The following is a 14964-nucleotide window of genomic DNA, read 5'->3' as shown; positions in this document are numbered from 1 at the left end:
CACACAGATGGACAAATGAACCAAGCTGAACTAAACAAGAGTATCTCATTCTCTTGACCATATTGACTGATACAAAACAGGATAGGTAACCCATCATGGTAGTATCTTTATCTAGGAATGAATGAGGTCAACACAGAGAGCTAAGTAGAGCCAAGAGTTGTGGAGGGGGAAGGATACAGATAAAAAAAGAAACCTGGAGGATGATTTCATTTGAGTGAAAATAAGAGAAGCTATATCCATCTCTTAACTTGCCAGGGACATGAGTCAAGAAATTTCCATTGTGCTTACATTTATTTAAGTTGGGACTGTCCACACTTACAAACAGAGGAAGCCTGACTAACACAATGTCTAAATAAAGAGAATTTCAAACCTTGAGGAGGACTGGTCATACTGTAAGTTTAGAAAACATCTTAAAAGCAGTACATCTTCAGTATTGTACAGGGAAATGGTTGCCACAGACATAACCTTATAGTACAAATAAAATCAGAAGGTCCTTAAGATCAACCAGCTAATTCCATTTGATCTGATTCCAAGTAAGCCAACAAGCCTTTGATTGTAAATTGCCTTCCTAGGTAGAACTGCCTAGAAAAAGCATAATAAACTGAACAAGTGTATCCAGTCTACTTGACAGTTACACTGTTCATTGTTAAGCAATAAGATGGCACCTAATGAGTCAACACCCTAGAATTAGATCACTTTGGTGGATGCTAACATTGGATGTGAGAGTTGGACTGTGAAGAATGCTGAGCACCAAAGAATTGATGCTTTTGTACTGTGGTGTTGGAGAAGACTCTTGAGAGTCCCCTGGACTGCAAGGAGATCCAACCAGTCCATTCTGAAGGAGATCAGCCCTGGGATTTCTTTGGAAGGAATGATGTTGAAGCTGAAACTCCAGTACTTTGTCCATCTCATGAGAAGAGTTGACTCATTGGAAAAGACTCTGATGCTGGGATGGATTGGGGGCAGGAGGAGAAGGGGATGACAGAGGAGGAGATGGCTGGATGGCATCACGGACTCGATGGACATGAGTCTGAGTGAACTCCGGGAGTTGGTGATGGACAGGGAGGCCTGGCGCGCTGCAATTCATGGGGTTGCAAAGAGTCGGACACGACTGAGTGACTGAACTGAACTGAACATTAATTTTTCTGAGCTAGAAAGGTTTAGAGGCAACAAAGTCTAGTGATGGAAATATAAACTCTTGAGCTAGACTTCTTGAATTTGAATCCTAGCATTGCCACTTACTAGTGTGTGACTTTGGATAAATTATTTAACCTACCTATACCTTATTTTCTCACCTGTAAAATGGATATATAATAGTGACTACCTCATAACATTATTAAATGAGAATTATGAGTTAATCTTTATAAAGAAAGTAAAACTTACAAGTACTATAAAATAAAATAATAGGGTTTCCCTAGTGGCTCAGATGGTAAATCTGCCTGCAGTGCAGGAGACCAAGGTTCAATCCTTGGGTCAGGAAGATCCTCTGGAGAAGGGCATGGCAACCCACTCCAGTATTCTTGCCTGGAGAATTCCATGGACAGAGGAGCCTGGTGGGCTACAGTCCACAGGGTCACAAAGAATCAGACACAACTGAGCGACTAATACTTCTTCAGACTGAAAAAGAGACCTGGGATATGACATCTACCTTATGCTGCAGCTACTCCAGGAGACTGTATAACTCTCTAGCACACAGAGTTAGAACTTACTTCAACTATCTGCTTACATTTCTAACTGACTGGCTGGCTTCTAAGCTTCTAGAGGGCAGGGACTGTGCCTTACTCATTTTTGTGTTTTTTGGTTTTTTTTGTACTTCTAATGCCTGGGACTGGGCAAGCACAAGGAGACAGTACCCTGTTCACAGAATCCAAAGACATGGATTTGAATCTTCACTGTACTACCTACTACGTATGCTGGAACAATTTACTTAATTTCCCAGACAATCAGTTCCTATAGTAGTAAATGTGGACTACACACAAAAACTACTAGAACTGATAAACAAATTCAGCAAAAACAGGATACAAGATTAACATACAGACATCTGTTGCATTTCTTTACACTAACAATGAAATATCAGAAAGGGAAAGAAAAAAATCTCTTTTAAAATCACCTCAAAGGATAAATTAGGAACAAATTTGACCAAGGAGGTAAAAGGCTTATATGATGAGAACTATAAAACATGGATAAAGGAAACTGAAGATGATTCAAACAGAAAGATCCTATGCTTTGAATTGGAAAAACTAACATTTTTTAAATGGTTATATTACTCAAAGCTGGATCATGGAAAAAGCAAAAGAGTTCCAGGAAAACATCTATTTCTGCTTTATTGACTATGCCAAAGCCTTTGACTGTGTGGATCACAATAAACTGTGGAAAATTCTGAAAGAGATGGGAACACCAGACCACCTAACATGCCTCTTGAGAAATCTGTATGCAGGTCGGGAAGCAACAGTTAGAACTGGACATGGAACAACAGACTGGTTTCAAATAGGAAAAGGAGTATGTCAAGGCTGTATATTGTCACCCTGCTTGTTTAACTTATATGCAGAGTACATCATGAGAAATGCTGGACTGGAAGAAACACAAGCTGGAATCAAGATTGCCAGGAGAAATATCAATAACCTCAGATATGCAGATGACACCACCCTTATGGCAGAAAGTGAAGAGGAACTCAAGAGCCTCTTGATGAAAGTGAAAGAGGAGAGCTAAAATGTTGGCTTAAAGCTCAACATTCAGAAAACGAAGATCATGGCATCCGATCCCATCACTTCATGGGAAATAGATGGGGAAACACTGGAAATAGTGTCAGACTTTATTTTGTGGGGCTCCAAAATCACTGCAGATGGTGACTGCAGATATGAAATTAAAAGACGTTTACTCCTTGGATGAAAAGTTATAACCAACCTAGATAGTATATTCAAAAGCAGAGACATTACTTTGCCGACTAAGGTCCGTCTAGTCAAGGGTATGGTTTTTCCTGTGGTCATGTATGGATGTGAGAGTTGGACATGTGAAGAAGGCTGAGCGCCAAAGAATTGATGCTTTTGAACTGTGGTGTTGGTGAAGACACTTGAGAGTCCCTTGGACTGCAAGGAGATCCAACCGGTCCATTCTGAAGGAGATCAACCCTGGGATTTCTTTGAAAGGAATGATGCTAAAGCTGAAACTCCAATACTTTGGCCACCTCATGCGAAGAGTTGACTCATTGGAAAAGACTCTGATGCTGGGATGGATTGGGGGCAGGAGGAGAAGGGGACGACCAAGGATGAGATGGCTGGATGGCATCACAGACTCGATGGACGTGAGTCTGAGTGAACTCCGGGAGATGGTGATGAACAGGGAGGCCTGGCGTGCTGTGATTCATGGGGTTGCAAAGAGTTGGACACGACTGAGCGACTGGACTGAACTGAACTGAACCCAAAGCAATCTATAGATTTAATGTGATCTCTAACAAATTACCCATGACATTTTTCACAGAACTAGAATGCCAGGGTCCAGTGCTGGTGGTTCCTTGGTAATTTGAAGGGGAGATGGAATCGGTGTCCTAGGAAAAAATTTATTTAATTACAGATATAGAGAGAGATTAGAAACGGATAGTGTAGTAGGAAAATTAGTGGAGAAAAAGAGGCTGAATAACTTGGTTTATGTGGTATACCAATCACCAGCTACGTAGGCCACAAGCGTCTTTCTGTTCTCCCGAAGGAGAGGAGGCACTGAGGCCTCCCCTGTCCGATCTTAGAAGCCCAGGCAGAATTAGCAGGCTTGGTGAGTACCCACATACCAGATGGGAATTCAGCCAGAAGGGGAAAGAATGACACGGGGGAATCAGTCTTTCCAGAAACTGATCCCATTTCTTTATTTTTCAGGTTTGCTTATATACTTTTTGTTATACATAGGGATGAATACAGAGTCACGTGGGGGTCAGCAGACCTTACCCTTGTCACAATCAGGTGCTTCATATAAAATTATACAAAGGTCTTAGGGGTTTTACATCATCTTCTGGCCATGAAGCCTGCTGACATTTTATGGCCCTTTCTGGTAACGGTCAGTCAACTAGAAAACTTATTTTTTCTAGGGGTGATTTTTTCTTAAACCAAGCACCACCCTCCAAATAAAGTTGCATTCCTATAGGGTGAGGGTGTAGTGGGTTACAATCAAGAAAGGAATTTACTTAGCCTAAAGTTTAACATGATTAATCGTAAAGGTTAATACTTATTTTTCCTATATGCTAGTTATATTCATTATAAGGGCGAGGACTATGGAGATTTAGCAGCAAATATTGGCTCAACAAATGAAAACCCTTCACCAATATAATTTCTAATCAACCCACTAATACTATACTAATAATTTTCTAACTTTTCAAAAGAGTCTGTATATAGAAAGTTTAAAGCATCTCGTGCCTCTCACAGTTGGGAGGCTGTAAACAATCACATGTGGCCAGACAAACCCGCTCAGGCAGGCTAGAGAACCTTCAGAGGAGTTTGTAAGTTGAAACACTCTTGTCACGCCCAGGAATTTTTATTAACTGGAGCTGCAAGTTAACTCCCTCTCTGAGAGAAATGGTTATGGGGGAGAGCCCCCCATAAAGTCAGAGGTGTAGGTGAGAGCATAAAACAGTAAAGTAGGCACTCTGGTTTTGGGGGTAGATGCTTGGGAACAGGGGGTCTCCTGAGGCTCGATCCCGCCTTTGCATATGCCAAAGCCTCCTTCCTCATGACCTTTGCCATGGGTAGAGTTCCTCACACTGGCTCCCAGCACTAGAACAAATAACTCAAAATTTTATGTGGAGCCATAAATGACCCAGAATTGCTCTAACAATCCTGAGGGAAAACAACAAAGTTGGAGCCATAAATCTCCCAGACTTCAGACAATGCTACAAAGCTACAGTAATCAAAATGGTGTGGTATTGGCACAAAAACATACATCTGAATCAATGGAACAGAGAGCCCAGAGATAAACCCACACACCTTTGGTCAACTAATCTTCAATAGAGGAGGGAAGGATATACAATGGAGCTTCTGGTTCCAGCTTTGCAAGAGCATGTAACATAAACATGAAGCTGCTCACCCACAATCTGCTGAGCTTGCATGTGTGGGGAGTGAGGCCCTATGGCTTCCCTCTGCATGGCTACTGAGGTCTATATCAACCCTGTGGAGTTCAACCCCAACTTCATAGCATGTATGACACTCAAAGTGGAGTGGGAAGTGCTTCTGGAGGCTGCCAACAGCCTGCATCTGATCAAGGTGCCCAAAGAGACGATTCAGGGATATAAGCATGACAAGAAATTTCTGAGAAAGAGGCACCATATACTGCTGGAGGTGGATGGTTGGAGGGCATCCTGCAATGCCCAGAGTCAGGATGTCTATTCCCCATCAGCCATGGGATCCCCAACATGTTGGCTGCTGAGTGGTGAGGAAAGTATGTTAGTTTCTCAGTCATGTCTGACTCTTTGTGACCCCCTGGACAGTAGCCTGCCAAGCTCCTCTGTCCATGGAACTCTCTAGGCAAGAATGCTGACGTGGGTTGCCATTCCCCTCTCCAGGGGATCTTCCCAACCTGGGAACGGAACCTGGGTCTCCCATGTTACAAGCAGATTCTTTACCAACTGAACCACCAGAGAAGCCTGTGATGAGGAAACTAAGACTTAAAATTGTGCCAGGCACCAGTTTTTCACTCTATGATCATGTGTATCTTTGTTTATATGTATCTTGTTTGCTAGTCTTATCCTGTGTATCCCTAATCCTTGGCCTATTGGCACAACAAACACACTATGTTTTTGAGCTCGATATTACATTTTTTTCTCATTAAAGGTTCAAAACAAACAAACAAAAAGAATATAGAATGGAGAAAAGAGTCTACAGCAAGTGGTATTGGGAAAATTGGGCAGACATATAAATCAATGAATGTAGAACATATCCTCACATCACACACAAAAAATAAACTAATAATGACTTAAAGACTTAAATGTAAGATATGATACCATAAAACTCCTAGAAAAAAAAATAGGCAAACACTCTCTGACATAAATTGCACAAATGTTCTAAGTTAGTCTCCCAAGGCAATACAAATAAAAGCAAAAATAAGCAAATAAGACCTAACCAAACTTAAAAGCTATTATGCAGCAAATGAAACCATAAAAGAAAATGAAAAGACAACCTGTGGAATGGGAAAAAAACCTGGCAAAAGATGCGACCAGAGAAAGCTTAATTTCCAAAATATACAAACAGCTCATATAACTCAAGAACAACAACAATAAACTCAATCAAAAAACGGACAGAAGACCTAAATAGCTGGGCTTTCCTGATAGCTCAGTTGGTAAAGAATCTGCCTGCAAGGCAGGAGATGCTGCTTTGATTCCTGGGCCAGGAAGATCCACTAGAGAAGGGATAGGCTATCCACTCCAGTGTTCTTGGGCTTCCCTAATGGTTCAGCTGGTAAAGAATCTGCCTGCAATGCAGGAGACCTGGATTCCATCCCTGGGTTGGGAAGATCCTCTGGAGAAGGGAAAGGTGACCTACTCCAGTATTCTGGCCTGGAGAATTCCACAGACTGCATAGTCCATGGGGTCTCTAAGAGCTGGACGCAACTGAGAAACTTTCACTTTCTGAAGAAGATACACAGATGGCCAAGGGGCACATGAAAAGATGCTCAACGTTGCTAATTGTTAGAGAAATGCAAATCAAAACTGCAATGAGGTACTATCTCAGACTGCTCAGAATAGCCATTGTTAAAAAGTTTACAAATTATAAATGCTGGAGAGTGTGTGGAGGAAAGGGAACTCTCCTGCATTGTTGGTAGGAATATAAATTGGCACAGCTACTACAGAAAACAGTATGCAGATTCCTTAAAAAACTAATAGTAGAGATGCCATATGATCCAGCAATCCCACTCCTGGGCATATATCTGCAGAAAACTCTAATTCGAAAAGATACATACACCTCAAAGTTCACTGCAGCACTATTTACAATAGCCAAGACATGAGAGCAACCTAAATGCCCACTGACAGATGAAAAGATAAAGATGTGCTATATAGACATAATGAAATACTACTCAACCATGGAAAAGAATGAAATAATGCCATGAATGGCTCTACAGATTATCATACTAAGTGAAGTCAGTCAGAAAGACAAATACCATATTATTATCACTTATATGTAGAGTTTAAAACATGACACAAAAGAACTTCCTTATGAAATAGAAACAGACTCACAGAGATAGAAAACAAACTTTTGGTTGGCAAAGGGGAAAGGTGCTGGGGGAAGGATGAATTTAGGAGTTTGGGATTAGCAGATACAAACTACTATATATAAAATAGATAAACAACAAGGTTCTATGTATAGCATAGAGAACTGTATTCAATATCATGTAATAAACCATAACGGAAGAGAAAGAATATTTACATCAGTTCAGCTCAGTCATTCAGTTGTGTCTGACTCTTTGCGACCCCATGAACTGCAGCACACCAGGCCTCCCTGTCCATCACCAACTTCTGGAGTTCACTCAAACTCACATCCATCGAGTCAGTGATGCTATCCAGCCATCTCATCCTCTGTCATCCCCTTCTCCTCCTGCCCCCAGTCCCTCCCAGCATCTGGGTCTTTTCCAAAGAGTCAACTCTTCGCATGAGGTGGCCAAAGTACTGGAGTTTCAGCTTTAGCATCATTACTTCCAAAGAATACCCAGGACCGATCTCCTTTAGAATGGACTGGTTGGATCTCCTTGCAGTCCAAGGGACTCTCAAGAGTCTTCTCCAACACCACAGTTCAAAAGCATCAATTCTTTGGCACTCAGCTTTCTTCACAGTCCAACTCTCACTTCCATACATGACCACTGGAAAAACAATAGCCTTGAGTAGATGGACCTTTGTTGACAAAGTAATGTCTCTGCTTTTCACTATGCTATCTAGGTTGGTCATAACTTTCCTTCCAAGGAGTAAGCATCTTTTAATTTCATGGCTGCAATCACCATCTGCATTGATTTTGGAGCCCCACAAAATAAAATCTGACACTGTTTCCCCATCTATTTCCCATGAAGTGATGGGACCAGATGTCATGATCTTCGTTTTCTGAATGTTGAGCTTTAAGCCAACTTTTTCACTCTCCTCTTTCACTTTCAGCAAGAGGCTTTTTAGTTCCTCTTCACTTTCTGCCATAAGGGTGGTGTCATCTGCATATCTGAGGTTATTGATATTTCTCCCGGCAATCTTGATTCCAGCTTGTGCTTCTTCCAGCCCAGCGTTTCTCATGATGTACCCTGCATATAAGTTAAATAAGCAGGGTGACAATATACAGCCTTGATGTACTCCTTTTCCTATTTGGAAGCAGTCTGTTGTTCCATGTCCAGTTCTAACTGTTGCTTCCTGACCTGCATATAGGTTTCTCAAGAGGCAGCTCAGGTGGTCTGGTATCTCCATCTCTTTCAGAATTTTCCACAGTTTATTGTGATCCACACAGTCAAAGGCTTTGGCATATATATGTGTATGTATATACATGTATACACATATACATATACATATATATATATATATATATATATATATATATAACTAAATAACTTTTTTCTACACCAGAAACTAACAAGACATAGTAAATCAACTATACTTCAAAAAAAAGAGTAAACAACTTTATTGAGGTATAACTGCACATTTAAAGTGTACACTGTTTTAACATATGTATATACCTGTGAAATCAACACTGCCACCTAGGTACTAAACATACCAAGCGTACTCTATCACTCCCCAAAGTTTTCATGAACATTTATGTCCCATGAACGTTTATGAACAAAAACCAAATCATCAGACTCCTGGGCTGGTGCTGCTTCTCTTATACCTGAAGGAAATTTGTGTTATTGGCCCATATTGTATGCTACTGCACATTTATGGAAAAGAACATAATTGAAAGTAAAAGATTTTATTTATAGAAGCCCCATTGTATACTACAGACACTATAAAGTCTGCCATTCGGTGAGACATCCTGCCTGCTTCCTGATGAATCATCCATTCAAAGTCCTTCCAGAGACCCTGCCCTTGAATTCTGGGAGGTAACCAGGTTTACTGTGTCTTTATAATAACTTCCCTTTTTGTTCTCTGCTTATGCAACTTTAAGCAGAACCCTTGCCATTTGTTATCTCAATTTCTTCCTCTTTATCTCAGTTTTCTTCCTTTTCTTCTGTGAGGGTGGTGGTGAAGTTCCTGTGCTTCTAATATAAACTGTCTGGGTTCAAAACCCATTTCTCTCACTTACAAACTACAGAGCTTTGGGCAGGTTATTTCTCTGCGAAGCCTGGTAGTTTGACATTAAATTCTTAGTGAATGTTACATACAACTATTTTCTCTGTAAATATACTTATATAATACTTATATACTACTCAGCCCACATGGCAGAGATGTCCAAATCTCCTGTCTCATAGGGTCATCCCGTCCCCCATCTCTAGGTTTTACATCTGTATCTTTAAGAGACTAGTTTATTAAAAGCAGAATCCCAGACAATACAATGTTCTAAACTGGAAAACAATTACTAAAACTGATTTTACTTCTGTATTTCTTTCTGGAACCAAGTAATATTTTCATGTAAATCTACATTAAAGGGTTTTTTTTTTTTTCCAGATATATACATATATGGGAACATTAGACGTGAACTAGTTAGTTGCGAAAGAATTAGTTTTGCTTTTAAAAAATCAAATCAGATGTACCTTTTGTTACTGCTCTATAATAAACCCTTAATGTATATTATTTCATTTAATCCACGTCTCCACACTGAGTAACCTGAGGAGGAAGAGGATGCATTGGTCTTGCTGTCTTATGTGGCAGAGGTGGACGAGGTAGAAGGGGAGGCAGGAGAGGCAGGAATACTCAATGCAACACAAAGGAAATACATCAGAGTTTCTGTCTGACTTTTTTGCCTTTTCCTTTCTCTAAAAATGTTCATATACCACAAACCACATGATATTCTGTAAAATGAACACTTAGGCAATAATGATGGAGACACGAAAAAAAGTCTCATACAGTTTTTGCCCCACAACTTTTAGATTTTCACACAAAGACACGTACAGAAGTTTACTACTTCAGTGATGACTTACTATTAGCGTGACGATTTACCACGCACTAAGTGACAGTGAATCATAAAGATCTTCATCCTTGTCTTCACATTGAGTAATCTGGGAAGGAGCAGGAGGAGGGGTTGCTCCTGCTGTCTTAGGGGTGGAAGAGGTGGAGAAGATGGAAGGGGAAGCAAGAGAGACAGGCACACTCAGGGTAACTTTAAGGAAATATTGTAATTTCTGAATGACTTTTTTGCTTTTTCATTTCTCTAACAATGTTTCTATATGGTAGCCACCACTATTTGCTTTAGTTTCAGTGCCCATATCATAGAAGTGCTGAGGTCATAAAAGAAGTCAAAAGTAGTCCTGAATAATTGGAACCTTTCTGCCAGATTGTCTTATGTCAATTTGTTTTTTGGCACTGCTTCTTCTACATCTTCCTCATTTTCTGGTCTTGGTTCAGAAGCACTCTTCTCCACTAAGTCATCTTCTGTTAATTCCTCTGATGTGGTGTCTACTAGCTTTTGAATTTCTCCAAGATCTAGATCTTGAAACTCTTCACTCCCCCTCGCTACCTTTGTTGCCATATCCATAATCTCTTTCACGATCCCCTTGACTGGTTCTGTTGTAAATTCTGTGAAGTCATGCATAACAGCTAGACACAGTTTTCTCTGGCAGGAATTTCCTTTCAGGTCTGATGGCTTTCAGGGCTTTTTCTCAACAGTGATGGCGTGTATTCAATGGTATAATCCTTCCAGACTTTTATGATGTTCTATCGGGTTTCTCTTCCACAGCACTGACAATCTTTTCCATAAAGTACCATACATTATGAGGTTTAAAGGTCCTTATGACCCCCTGATCTGGGATTTCTGGTGGCTCAATGGTAAAGAATCTGCCTGCAGTGCAGGAGACCTGGGTTTGATCCACGGGTCAGGGAGATCCATTGGAGAAAGGAATGGCTACCCACTCCAGTATTCTTGCCTAGAGAATTCAATGGACAGAGGAGCCTAGCAGGCTCCATGACAGTCCACAGAGTCACAAAAAGTCAGACACGACTGAGCAACTAACACTTTCACATGACCCCCTGATCTAGAGGCTAAATTACAGACATTGTGTCTAGTGGCAAGCAACCACTTCAACACCTTTGGAGTGGAACTTATGAGGTCTGAAGTGGCCAAAGGCATTGTCCAGTATCAAAAGAAATTTAAAAGGCAATTACTTACTGGCAAAGGTACTTCCTGACTTTAGAGACAAAACACTGACGGAACCAATCAAGAAGAAGTGTTCTGGTAGTGTAGGCCTTCTTATTGTAAAACCAAAAGACTGGTGTTTATCTTTTCCCTTCATGGTTTAGGAGTTAGCAGCTTTATAGATAAGGGCAGTCCTGATCATAAACTGGACTGCATTTGCACAAAATAGTAAAGTTAGCTTATCCTTTCCTTAAATGCTGGTGCTCACTTCTCTTCCTTACTAATAAATGTCTTTTGTGGCATACCCCTCTCCTCGCCAGAATAGAATACTTTTTTCTGCATTAAAAACTTGTTTAGGCAGACATCCTTCCTCCTCAATGATTCTTTTAATGACAACTTTTCTGCTCTCTGTTGCTGAGCAGAAGCTTCTTCTCCTATTATCTTGACATTTTAAAGCCAAACTTCTTTTTAAAATTGTCAAACTATTCTTGCTGACATAAATTTTTCCTGCTTTAGGTCTTTCACCTTCCTTTTAAGTTGTTATATGACTTCATTTTTTCTGGAATCATATTAGACTCCATAGATAAGTCTTTCTTACAGCAATACTTCACCCACACAAAAGGGTTACATTTTCAATATGAGATAAAAAGGCATTTCATCAACAGTGCAAAGTTTTGCAACAGTTACAAGTTTCTGTAAGCAACAGTTTCCTTTTCCTTTTCCTTTATTAACAATGGTCTTTACAGTGGATTTATATATCTTGAAATGGTGGGTAACCACAGCTGCAGATCAAACAGATCAATCTATGCTGCATATCAAACAGTTCAAATTTTTCTTGTAATATAATGACTCTGCTTCTTGGAAGAACTTCCAGGATCATTAGCAGCACTTTGTATGGGTCCTTGGTGTTATTCAAAGTTTATAGCATTACACTAAACACGATGAAAAATCTTTGAAAACCATAAGAGATAATCTTTTACTGCAATATAGAATTTACTAGAGACACAACTGTTCACATGGAGATGTTTAGTGTCACATAGCATTTTACTTGCAACACGAAACACTAGATTTCATCGTTACAGCAACAGGAGGTAGCTATGAAATTATTAAAGTAGTACTGCTGCTGCCAAGTCGCTTCAGTTGTGTCCGACTCTGTGCGACCCCATAGACGGCAGCCCACCAGGCTCCCCCGTCCCTGGGATTCTCCAGGCAAGAACAATGGAGTGGGTTGCCAGTTCCTTCTCCAATGCATGAAAGTGAAAAGTGAAAGTGAAGTCACTGAGTCATGTCCAACTCAGCGATCCCATGGAATGCAGCCTACCAGGCTCCTCCGTCCATGGGATTTTCCAGACAAGAGTACTGGAGTGGGGTGCCATTGCCTTCTCCAATTAAAGTGGTACACCATGTGTCATAGTTAATTTTATGCAGTTATGATTTAATACTGCATCTTTATGTTTGTTTATCTTTTTCTTAACTGGGAATGTTGCCATGTATGCTCTGTAAGTGACTGTGTAAATTTTGAAAAATTTTGAACTTTTTACAATAGACTTGTTTATATTTTATAGCTGTTGATGTTCAGCCACTAAGTTAAGTGTGACTCTTTGCGACTCCATGAACTGCAGCACACCAGGCTTACCTGTCCTTCACTATCTTCCAGAGTTTGCTCAAACTCATATCCACTGAGTCAATTATGTCATCCAGCCATCTCATCCTCTGTCACCCCCTTCTCCTTCTGCCATCAATTTTTCCCAGCATCAGGGTCTTTTTCAATGAGTTGGCTCTTCACATCAGGTGGTCAAAGTACTGGAGCTTCAGCTTCAGCATCAACACTTCCAATGAATATTCAGAGTTGATTTTGGGGGGTTTGACTGGATGATCTCCTCACTGTCCAAAGGAATCCTTAAAGTGTTCTCTGGCACCACAATTTGAAAGCATCAATTCTTCAGTGCTCAGCCTTTTTTATGGTCCAACTCTCATATCCATACATGACTACTGGAAAAACCAGTTTTGACTATAGACCTTTGTCAGCAAAGTGATGTCTCTGCTTTCTAATATGCTGTCTACGTTTGTCAAAGGTTTTCTTCCAAAGAGCAAGCGTCTTTAATTTCATGGCTGCAGTCACCATCCACAGTGATTCTGGAGCCCAAGAAAAGTAGTCTGTCATGGTTCCCACTTTTTCCCCATCTATTTGCCATGAAGTGATGGGACCAGATAGCATGATCTTCATTTTTTGAATGTTGAGTTTTAAACCAGCTTATTCACTCTCCTCTTTTACCCTCATCAAAAGGCTCTTTAGTTCCTCTTCGCTTTCTGCCATTAGAGTGGTTTCATCTGCATATCTAAGGTTGGTATTTCGCCCAGAAATCTTTATTCCAGCCTGTGAGTCATCCAGCCTGACATTTCTCTTGATGTTCTCTGAATATAAGTTAAATAGGCAAGGTGACAGTATACAGCGTTGACGTACTCTTTTCCCAATTTTGAACCAGTTTGTTGTTTCATTTCCAGTTCTAACTGTTGCTTCTTGATATGCATACAGGTTTCTCAGGAGACAGGTAAGGTGTTCTGGTATTCCCATCTCTTTAAGAATTTTCTACAGTTTGTTGTGATCCACACAAAGGCTTTAGCATAGTTAATGAAGCATACGTGTTTTTTTTTTAATTTTCTTGCTTTTTCTATGCGCCAATGGATGTTGGCAATTTGATTTCTGGTTACTCTGCCTTTTCTAAATCCAGCTTGAACATCTGGAATTTCTTGGTTCATTTACTGTTGAAGCCTAGTTTGAACGATTTTAAGCATTACCTTGCTAGCATGTGAAATGAGCACAGTTGTACAGTAGTCTGAACATTCTTTGGCATTGCTTTTGGGGACTGGAATGGAAACTGACCTTTTCCAGTCCTATGGCAACTGTTGCGATTTCCAAATTTGCTGGCATATTGAGTGCAGCCCTTTCACAGCATCATCTTTTAGGATTTGAAATAGCTCAGCTAGAATTCCACTACCTCCACTAGCTTTGTTAGTAGTGATGTTTCCTAAGGCCCACTTGACTTTGCATTAAACAATGTCTGGCTCTAGGTGAGTGATCATACCATCGTGATTATCTGGGTCATTAAGACCTTTTTTGGTACAGTACTTCTGTGTAGTATTGCCACCTCTTCTTTATCTCTTCTGCTTCTGTTAGGTCCTTGCTCTTTCTGTCCTTTATTGTGCCTATCTTTGCATGAAATAGTCCCTTGGTATCTCTACTTTTCTTGAAGAGATCTCTAGTCTTTCCCATTCTATGGTTTTCCTCTTATTTCTCTGCATTGTTTACTTAAGAAGGCTTTCTTATATCTCCTTGCTATTCTCTGGAACTCCACATTCAGTTAGGTATATCTTTCCCTTTCTCCTTCGCCTTTTGCTTCTCTTCTTTTCTCAGCTATTTGTAATACCTCCTCAGACAACCACTCTGCCTTCTTACATTTCTTTTTCTTGGGAATGGTCTTGGTCACCACCTCCTGCACAATATTATGAACTACGATCCAGTAAATGATACTTCAGCAAATGATAAAATACCCTAGTACCTGCGTATATTTTATGCATTCACGACATACCTTACTTCTTTTTGATATTTCTAGGCTACACAATTTTTGAGTTATTTTCAAACTGTCACAAATCTACAAAAAGTTTTGAATATATTTTTTGGAAAAATATGCATTTAAACTGCCTTCACAGTTCAGTCCCAAATTGTTCAAGGATC

The 14964-nt window shown here is 40.2% G+C and overlaps 1 pseudogene; it reads left to right on the top strand.

Moving 5' to 3' along the window:
* Positions 1-5053: 5053 nt before the first annotated feature.
* LOC138074733 (multifunctional methyltransferase subunit TRM112-like protein pseudogene) lies at positions 5054-5413 on the top strand (annotated as a pseudogene).
* Positions 5414-14964: the final 9551 nt, after the last annotated feature.

This window comes from Capricornis sumatraensis, chromosome 1 (assembly GCF_032405125.1).
Source record: "Capricornis sumatraensis isolate serow.1 chromosome 1, serow.2, whole genome shotgun sequence".
Lineage (NCBI taxonomy): Eukaryota > Metazoa > Chordata > Mammalia > Artiodactyla > Bovidae > Capricornis > Capricornis sumatraensis.
This window is presented reverse-complemented; position numbering and strand designations above follow the sequence as displayed.